Source organism: Saimiri boliviensis, chromosome 21 (assembly GCF_048565385.1).
Source record: "Saimiri boliviensis isolate mSaiBol1 chromosome 21, mSaiBol1.pri, whole genome shotgun sequence".
NCBI classification, from domain to species: domain Eukaryota; kingdom Metazoa; phylum Chordata; class Mammalia; order Primates; family Cebidae; genus Saimiri; species Saimiri boliviensis.
Genome location: NC_133469.1, coordinates 7,726,022 through 7,735,875, shown reverse-complemented (window position 1 = coordinate 7,735,875; position 9,854 = coordinate 7,726,022).

The following is a 9,854-nucleotide window of genomic DNA, read 5'->3' as shown; positions in this document are numbered from 1 at the left end:
CCTGCTGTCTTCAGAGCTGAATCCGGTCTCTCTTCCCCGTTCCATTCCGGAAGGCCAGAGTGAAATCTGCTGTTCCCATTTCAGCTACTGCCCAGCTCTGCTTCTCTTCCTCTCTCTGTAGCCGGGTCTTCCAGGCCGCAGTTTAGCCCGTTTCACACGCACCAAGGAAGGGCCTGGGGTTTCCTTCTCACTTGATTCTCGGAAATCAGGAGTCTGTGGTAGATGTGTCTGGATTCTTCAATTGGTACATTATGATTTTTGTTGTTCTTGTATCTTCTTTGCCCATTTGCAAGCAGACATGGTTTCCTGCAGATGAATCCATGATGGCCCAGTCCTGTTCTTCCTCTGACTTAATCTGTAAACGCAAGCGTATTTATGCCAATACGGCTTTTCCTGGATTCCTAGAAACCTAACACGGAAAACCCTTATCCTGCTGGTAGTGTCTCCCATGCCCAGTCCCGTAATTAGGCCCAAACTGCGAGCCACTAAGTTTTCACCGCCCAGCTCTGGCTTCCTGAGGCTGCAGTCTTGTTCCCAACCTGGAGGACGCTCCGGCTCCCATGGCCCTTGTCACCCCTCCTGGGGCTCCCTTGGCCCCTGCTCACCCTTCTGGGGCTCCCTGGCCACCTGTGTCTGAGCTGGTCTCTGCTCAGAATCCCCATCAGGGTCTTTTTCTTAAAGGGCCAGACCTCGGTTCTGTTCTTTCCAAACACTGGGGACGCCTCCAAATGCACTGAGCGTCCTGCCCCACGTCCCTCACACTCAGTTCCGTTCTTTCCAAACACTGGGGACACCTCCACATGCAGGCCTGGGTGTCCTGTCCCACATTCCCTTGATATGGCACGGGCATTCTTTGGTTCTTTGGAAGGTGCATATCAAATCATGCCAGCAAAAAATGAGGATGAAAATGTAAACCAAAGGAAGATTGAGCCTGCAAAGCTCTTGCCCTGCGTCCCTGTGGTCCCGGCCCTGCCTGACAGCTCCTCAGGGCTGTGCAGTTCTGTGAATGCCTCGAACGCCCAGCGCCAGGTTAATGTTGCTGTGCACTGGGGGTTGTCATAAACGTTTTCTTTAGAAGGCCATTTGGTTCCCGTAATTTGGTAACAGCAATGCACAGGGCTGGAAAACTGTCATGAAGCCAGACCATTACCCCCAGCTTCTGTGTGGAAAATACGTGGAGGATTATAAGGACTTGGTGTTTTGAATGGTCTACCTTGAGGAGCTGTATCAAACAGCAAATATCGTTAGCAAAATGAAATGTGCTTCGAACCAAGGAAAGGCCGGCAGGTTGAATCATTGCTCCTGCTTGCATGATACCTCATGGCTGCAGGGAGAGACCAAATTAAAAAAAGTAGAAGAAAGGAATTAAAGTGGTTCTTCAGGTATACTGTGTCAGCTACAATTTAAAGAATAATGAAGCATATCTTACTGCAGAGGTTAAGAGATTAGCAGTCCCTTAATTATCACAGACATGTACTCACATCCCTTCTAGGCTCCTAAGTAAATCCTTTAACGGAATCATCTTCCTCCACTCTCTGTGATTACGAAAATCTGTTAATACAATAGAAGATGTTTTTAAAGTGTGTTCCCGCCTGTAGTTGCTGCTTGTCGTTATACAAATTAATTTTCTCACATTTAACCGGCCTGACCCTACATACCTCGTTAAATGTCACGCTGGGCAGTATGCAGCCGTGACTGGGCAGATGGGGCTGTGCGGTCACGCCAGGACTCCTGTGGGGACAGGCCAGCTGTGCGGGCCCTTGGAGCGGCCACAGGCAGGCTAATGAAGATGCTGCCAAGGACAGAGAATGCCATGAAGGCAGCGAATGCCGCGAGGTCCAGGAACGCCTCGCTCTGGCTCCTCTGTTCCCAATGCTGGGAGGCTTCCGGTGTGGCGTCTTTTTCTTACAAATATTGTTCAGCTTGTCAATAAAATTAAGTTATCGTCAGTAAGGTAATAACAGAGATCAAAACACGTTTGCTGCAGAGGCAAGTATAGAGAATCCTAAAACTAAATCGTAAATAAGAGGACTTAACAAAAGAGGGAGGGGTGGGGTTCATTGCGGCCAAACAGCTTCACAGTCATCAGCATGAGGGCTGTGGGACCCCTCGGGCGTGGCCACAGCACCTCAGCATCAACCACAGAGCTAGATGGCTGCTCTGTGGCCACCGAGGCCCAGGCCTTTGCTCCCTCCGTTGCAGGTGTGGTGGCCTGGAGCACAGTGTCGCCAACTTCTTACTGTCCCCCCAAGCCCTGGGGTCTGGGTTTGGGGGACGCTCACCCGCTTCAGCCTTGCTCCCCCAGCTCCCTCCACCCGAGTGGCCCGGACAGAGGGTCCCATAGAGGACTCCAGGGCTCTGGAAGGGGCAGGACCCAAGGCGGGGTGGGGGTGTCGCAGCGTGCCCCGAGAATGAACTGGCCATGCGTGAGGTTACAGTGAGTACGAAGTTCTGGAAAACAAACCTCCAGGATGCTGCAGGATTTGCATCTGTGTAGGATGGACACCTTTTAAAGCTTCCAGGTAATGAAGAAAAGATTGATTTAACTAAATAAACATTTCAACCTTCAGGCCAAAGACAACGCTCACACCTAAAATAATGGCCCAGATGGGCTGGGGGCAGCTTTTGCAAAGCGAGTTAAAGGGCCTGCGTCGGTATCAGTCGAAGGGCTTAAGAGAAGTGGGCAGTGGGAGGGGACGGGGCAGCCGGTCCTCCGTGAGTCCTCCGTCTCCTTCGGCTGCTCACACGCCCTCCACAGCTCCAAACTCTGGAGACAGCACCTGCAGGAGCCCTCCTGGGTGCTCCAGGGTGTCTTGGGCTCACTGTTGTCAACACTGGACCTCCACTCCCTAGACAGTCCACCCCTGTCTCTCCCCACTGTTTCCAAGTCCCACGGGCTCTGCCTCCTCCACCCCCACAGGATGCTTCTGTGGTCAGTGTTCCTGTGGCGCCAACCTCTTCTCTCACCTGGACTACTGTGGCTGGCCCTTGTCCACTCAAGGGAAGGCTTCCCCGACCACCTGCAGGGAGACACAGCCCTCTTGAGCCCCTGCCTGTGTCAGAGTTGGTGACAGATGGCCTGGAGGATGCCGGCCACCGTCGGCTGTGTGGAGAAGGGCTTACGCAGGACCCGCTGCCCGGCGAGGGACCCTGGGCAGTTGGCCCAGAGCCCAGCGTCACCTGCTGCACTCTGCTTCAGAGCCCACACCTGTCTCTCCAGGGCTGAAGCTGCTGTCAGCTGGACTCTGTTACTGGTAACCAGTGCTTAATGACGGATAAAACAGGACTCATGCAAACAGACGTCAAGCTGGAACATATGTGCTCCTTCGCTCATTCGCTGTGACTGTGACCGCAGAGTGGGAATCTTCACCTGAGCAGGGGCGACTTTCTGCTTTTTGCCCGTTGTGCCATCTCCTGCTTATAAGCCACTGGCCTTTGCCCTCCTTCCTCATTAGTACGAAATTGAGATAATTGTGGGTCAGGACTGAAGCCTCTGTGCCCAGATGCAGAGGGGCTGCTCCATGCAGCAACACAGACCCCAGCGCCGCCCGGCACAGGCTCTCCAGGAGCTGCTGGGTGCATGTGGAGGATGTGACTGCAGGTGCATGCGCACGGCCCCCTTCCTTGTGGCCCTTCATTTCATTAAAGCACTAGGCATGAAAAATTAGGATAAACCGAGTGAGGTGGCTCACCCCTATAATCCCAGCACTTTGGGAGGCCAAGGCGGGTTGATCACGAGGCCAGGAGATTGAGACCATCCTGGCCAACATGGTGAAACTCCATTTCTACTAAAAGTACAAAAATTATCTGGGCATGGTGGTCGGCGCCTGTAGTCCCAGCTACTTGGGAGACTGAGGCAGGAGAATCAGTTGAACCCAGGAGGCAGAGGTTGCAGTGAGCTGAGATCGAGCCACTGCACTCCTGGGCAACAGAGCAAGACTCTGTCTCAAAAAAAAAAAAAAAAAAAAAAAAAATTAGGATAAAATATCTTCACATTGAGGACTTAAAATTCTAAGCTCCCAAGCAGACTGAACAGACCCCGTCTTGACAAAGGGGATCCCAGAGGAACCTCAGAAACTGAGTTCCCAGCCACAGTGAGATGAGGTCAGACATGCCTCATAGCACAGACAGCAGCCGGGCAGCATTGGTGTTAAAGTAGAGACCATATGACCAGCAGAGCAGACCCTGTGGCCGGAGGATACCCAGCCATGGACGGAGTCGGCAGAACAGACCATAGACCTCCCCAGTGACATTTGAGAGTGACGCCATGTCGGGCGGGGCCTTGTGGTTTACAGAGCTGCACGTGCGTGTATGCACAGGTCTGTGCTCCTAGGTGCACAAGCCAGCATCCTTGCAGGCCCACATGTGCCTCGTTCTGATCTGTGTGTCTGTCTGTTCATGTGCACACTGATGCATGCACACAGCTGCGTCTGCGCATGTGTCTGTGCATGCGTGTGCATGTGCCCATGCACAGACATGCATCTGCCTGTGCACGCAGGCGTCCCGGTCTCCTCAGGCCACATGGGCTCCTGGGTGAAGCCGCTGGCACTGAGAGCCTGAGGACCACGTGTGCCTTCATCTTTGCAGTCACGTCTGTGTCTATCAAAACTGTGGTCCAGATGCCTCTGGACCCATTTCACTCCCTGACTCTGTCCTCTGTGATCCAGATGCCTCTGGATCCATTTCACTCCCTGACTGTCTTCTGCATGTCTTGACCCTAAGAAATACTGAGGAGTTGTCATTGCATTTAATGCCAATTGCTGTTATTTATAGCAAGAAATTCAGGAAAGGAAAAATGTACATATCCAAAGAAGCGTAAATCTGATAGCTGATCAGTCCTTTAAGAGGTGTTAAGTGCAAACAGCCTGACTTTTGGCATTTATAAATTATTTGGTTCATTACGACAAACGGTGTTTGACATTTTTCTGTGTCAGGGTGGAAAGAGAGCAATTAGGTGGGTTTTAGGTTTGTGAGCAGATACGGTTGCATTCATTATGGCAGGAAATGCCAATCAGAACCAGAAAAATGAGAAGAATTGGTTAAATTTTCTCATCAATTGTTACTTATTTGTGTGTCTGATGCGAGAGTCCAAATCTGGAATGCCATTTCTGCTTGATTGATTTAGAAACTGTTTCCCAGAAATAACAAATGCCAGCCTCCTGTAAAACCACACAGGCAAGAGCAAGCCACGTCCTGCATCGTGAATGGATGCAGAGCTTGGTGCCTGTGCACACAGGTGCACATACACGCCTCCCACACAAACTCAAATGCATGCCACAAGTCCACATGGCTGCACACTGCACCCCAGACCCACACCACATGCCGTACTCACACAGTTTGTCCGGGCCTCATTCAAAAGCCTACCTGCTGTGCCAGAAAACAGAATCTTAACTGCAAATTTCATATTCGGTTATACCTTCAGCGCTTTGGCAGCCTTGGAGTGAGACAGGCCAACATTCAAATGCTGGCCTTGCTGCCTGTGGCTTGCGTGACTGTCAGCAAATCATGTAAAGATGGAACTGACCTCCCACTTATGGTCAGCTCTGAATGAGATGCAGCAGAGGAGGGGTGAGCGTGGGACTGTGGCCATGCGGTGTCCACGAGGAGAGGCTCTGGGCACTCTGTGCACTTGGCCGTGACTCCAACCACCACCTTTTGTCCGGCAGCCCCTGCACTGTCCCCTCCAGTGGAATGTGAGCTCCCCAACACTGTCCTGTTTCAGCTCTCGCTGCTGTCCCCAGGGTCAGCCGTGTGCTGGGCACATTAGGCAGCATGTGGAGGGTGGGGAGGTGTGGTCAGTGCCCTCTGATGCTCCTTACCTTAAATCCACTGGCAGCACCTCCTGTGGCAGCAGGCAGGGATCTCTGAATTTGGGGTAAATTGCAAGAGAGGCCGTGGTGTCCTGTGACCCGGCCACTCCTGGGGACCATAGGGCATCCTGGTCACTGCCTAAACCTGAGCAGTGGGAGAAGCCGACGAAGTTTCCTAACAGGGAGGTGTGTCCCCTTCATCCCAGAGAGCTGGGAGCAGAGTGGGAGTAAGGACCAGAGGACTCGTAGGTGCGCAGGGAGCCCGTCAGACAGGCCTGTTCAGGGGAGCATTTGCGAAATGCAGAGCTCTGGTCTGCAGGGCCGCCTCCCCACCACGTGGTGTGCAGTCAGCAGCTGTGAATATATTATTTATTTAGTTTTACATGTTTTTGAGATGGAGTCTGTCGCCCGGCCTGGAGTGCAGTGATGTGATCTCAGCTCACTGCAACCTCTGCCTCCTTGGTTCAAGTGATTCTCCTGCCTCAGCCTCCCAAATAGCTAAGATTACAGGCGCCTGCCACCCTTTTTGTATTTTTGATTTTTGGGTGTTTTTTTTTTTTTTTTGTATTTTTAGTAGAGGTGGGGTTTCACCATGTTGGCCAGGCTGGTCTTGAACTCCTGACCTCAAGTGATTCACCCGCCTCTCAAGTGTAATCCGAAAGTGCTGGAATTACAGGCATGAGCCACTATGCTCGGCAGGCAGCTGTATATTTTAAAACAGTGTGGTGTGTTCTGACAGACTGTGTGTTTGTCTATGTGCATGTGTGTGTGGTGTGTGCATGCATGTGCGTACCCGTGTGTGCATGTGGATGCATGAGATATGTGTGTATATGTGTGCACAATTGTGTGGTATGTGCATGTGTGCACTGATGTGTGTGCTTGTGGAAACATGCGGTGTGTGCATGCACAATCATGCAATGTGTGTGTGTGCGTGCACCTGTGTGAGTGTGCATGCATGGGGGAACCAAGCCGAGGAAGATGGCCACAGGGTCGTGTGTGCACGTGCATGGGGTAGGTGCACTTGTGAGAATGTGTGTGTGCATGTATGTGCACTTGTGGTAATACATGTGTATGCATTTTCACTGTGCGACTGCATGTGTGTGCACATGTGTGTACGTGTGTGTATGTGTGTGAATGAATGTGCATGTGTGCGCTTGTGAGAATGCATCTGTGTGTGCACTGTGTGAATGCATGTGTGTGCGTGTGTGCACTTGTGAGAATGTGTGTGCATGCGTGTGTACATTGCACATATGAATGTGTGTTTTCCAGTCAGGGCCTTTGCACTTGGCCCAGTCAACCCTGAAGCTCTTCAGTCAGAAGTGACCTTAGAAAAAATAAATAAAAACAGAACCCAACTCCCCCCTCCCTTTTTCTTTTGTTGTGAAAATATTAATCTACCTTGTGGGGCTTTAGCAGAGCCTCATGTATTACCAGGCCTCCTGCCCCTCTGGGCGCCGCTCCGTGGAGCTAAAACAAAACGATTTATTTATGTGAATGGTCATAGCATTCGGGCTTCCAGTGATGTCTGTCTTTAAACTTGGTCTGCAAGATGAATTGAGGTCTACCAGCGAAATGGAAATACTTTGATGCCGGGTGCGGGTGGGGGCAAGCTCTCACCTTGTTAAGCTCAGCCGCCCTAAAAGCACATCACTTACTCTCACTGTGGTGGGGACATCTCCATTCTAGCCGATGATGCCCCCGTGTAAAACAGTTTGTCAAAAGGTGGCCTCTTTCCTTGAACCAGAAGAAAAAAGAGAATAAGAACGAGAAGCTCCGACACTTTGTTCTGCCTCCTAGTGTGTGGGCGCCTAAGGAAGCTCTCCCTGCTCACGCCCCCCCACCCCACCCTGGGTACCTCCCTGAAGGAAACTCTGAGGCTGCGCTGCTGGTGCTGGGTTTGGAGCGGAAGAGCAGGGCAGGGCAAGTCTGCAGCACCCCTGCAGCAGCTCGCAGACCTGCCTGGCTCCAGGATCCTGAGCCTCCAGGGCAGTGGCACCACCTGGGGCTCACAGAGCCCTGAGTCCTGCTCAGCAGAGCACACCCCCACCCCACACCCCTCTGTGGTCAGACCTCAGCTCAGAGCCTGGTGAGGGGTGAGCCACGGAACTGCTTTCAAGTCCTCCTGCCCAGGGCCCGTGCTGCACACCTTCTCTATCTTGGGCTTGGGGGAAATGGGAGGAAAGTGCAGACCCAGAGGGAGTCGATGGCAGTGTTCTCTATGGATGCCGGTGCTCCCTACAGAGGGATCGATGGCAGTGCTCTCTATGGATGCTGGTGCTCCCTACAGAGGGAGTCGATGGCAGTGTTCTCTACGGATGCCAGTGCTCCCTACAGAGGGAGTCGATGGCAGTGTTCTCTACGGATGCCAGTGCTCCCTACAGAGGGATCGATGGCAGTGCTCTCTACGGATGCCGGTGCTCCCTACAGAGGGATCGATGGCAGTGTTCTCTACGGATGCCGGTGCTCCCTGCAGAGGGATCGATGGCAGTGTTCTCTACGGATGCCGGTGCTCCCTACAGAGGGATCGATGGCAGTGTTCTCTACGGATGCCGGTGCTCCCTACAGAGGGAGTCGATGGCAGTGCTCTCTACGGATGCCGGTGCTCCCTACAGAGGGATCGATGGCAGTGCTCCCTACAGAGGGAGTCAATGGCAGTGTTCTCTATGGATGCCGGTGCTCCCTACAGAGGGAGTCGATGGCAGTGCTCTCTACGGATGCCAGTGCTCTCTATCGAGAACTAAGGCAAGCCTGGGAGAATGGTGCAGGAGGACGAACTGGCAGCCTGGGAGGAGCTGGAATCCTGGTGCCAGGGCCTGCTCTATGGACCGATTCTGTGGCTTGTGCCCCACACCCCACATGCAGTTGACAGAGGGGCTTCCCTGGACCTCTGGGCCCAGGAGAGGTCACTCTCCAGAGGTGTCCTTGGGCTGCGATGTTCCCTGCCCTGTCCTACAGGCACTTCCGAGAGCTGGGCAGTAAAGTCATTTATTGTCCCTGGAGCATTCATTTCTGGCCTATCCATGTTTAAATAAAACTTTTATATATCTCAATAATTATATCGATAGATCTTAATCTAGGTAATTAAAATTCAACAAGACATTCCCAAGGATATAACAAACACGCACAAGCCATTTTAACGACCACAAGCTGTTCCCCTGAAGGGAAGTGTCCTCGCCCGGGGGTGGGGTGCGGGTGGGGGAGGACTCGGGTGGGGGAGGACTCGGGTGGGAAGCCTCTTCAGGCTCCTCAAAGATGGGCACCTGGCAGCATGTTTTCATTAAGTATTTTACGAGCCTGCATCAGATCCTTTGATAAGGTGACACGAGGTGCAGGACACAGAAAAAGCATGGCTCGGTGAGTTGCTGGCCTTCTCTGAGGTGCTAAAACTCTGGGAGGGTGACCCCGGGCTCCCGTGGACATTTATCCACTTGGATGACATCTTCTGCAAACCTGCAGTGCAGGTGTAGGGCCAGCAGCTGTGAAGGTCACACAAGGAGGCGTGGAGGGCTGCGGCTTGATGTCACCGGCTCTTAGCTGTAGTGTTTGATGACACCAGGACGCATGGCACTTTCCAGTTCTGGTGAACTGTGTTTCACACTGTGGTGGAAGGAGGCCAGGCTGGCCTGCATCAGGCTGCATCTGTCAGCCCCCGTCTAAGAGTCTTCTGTAGGGCAGTGGTGAGGATTGCCAAGGTTGGGGGTCAGTAATGACCAGGGCAGGCGGGGGGTGCTGCTTCGGGGTGGGGGCCAGCGAGGCGCCCTCTGGCTCCGACAGCCATGATTCTCTGGTCTTCATGTTTCTCAGCTCTAAATGGGGCAATGAAGGGACACACCGCAGGGCTGCGTTGAGGGGATGTGGTGCTGGAAAGCGGCCAGTGAGGTCAGAGAAGTCGGGCCTCCAGCTCTGCACTGGCCACCCAGTCGTTGGGGGTTGGGGACTGTGGCTCAGATGGCCTCTGGTCCTGTCCCTCGCTCCACCGACTGGCCATGGAAGTTCTTTAGAGTCATCCTGCACCAGTGCCGTGGCAGGGGCAGAGAGGCCATG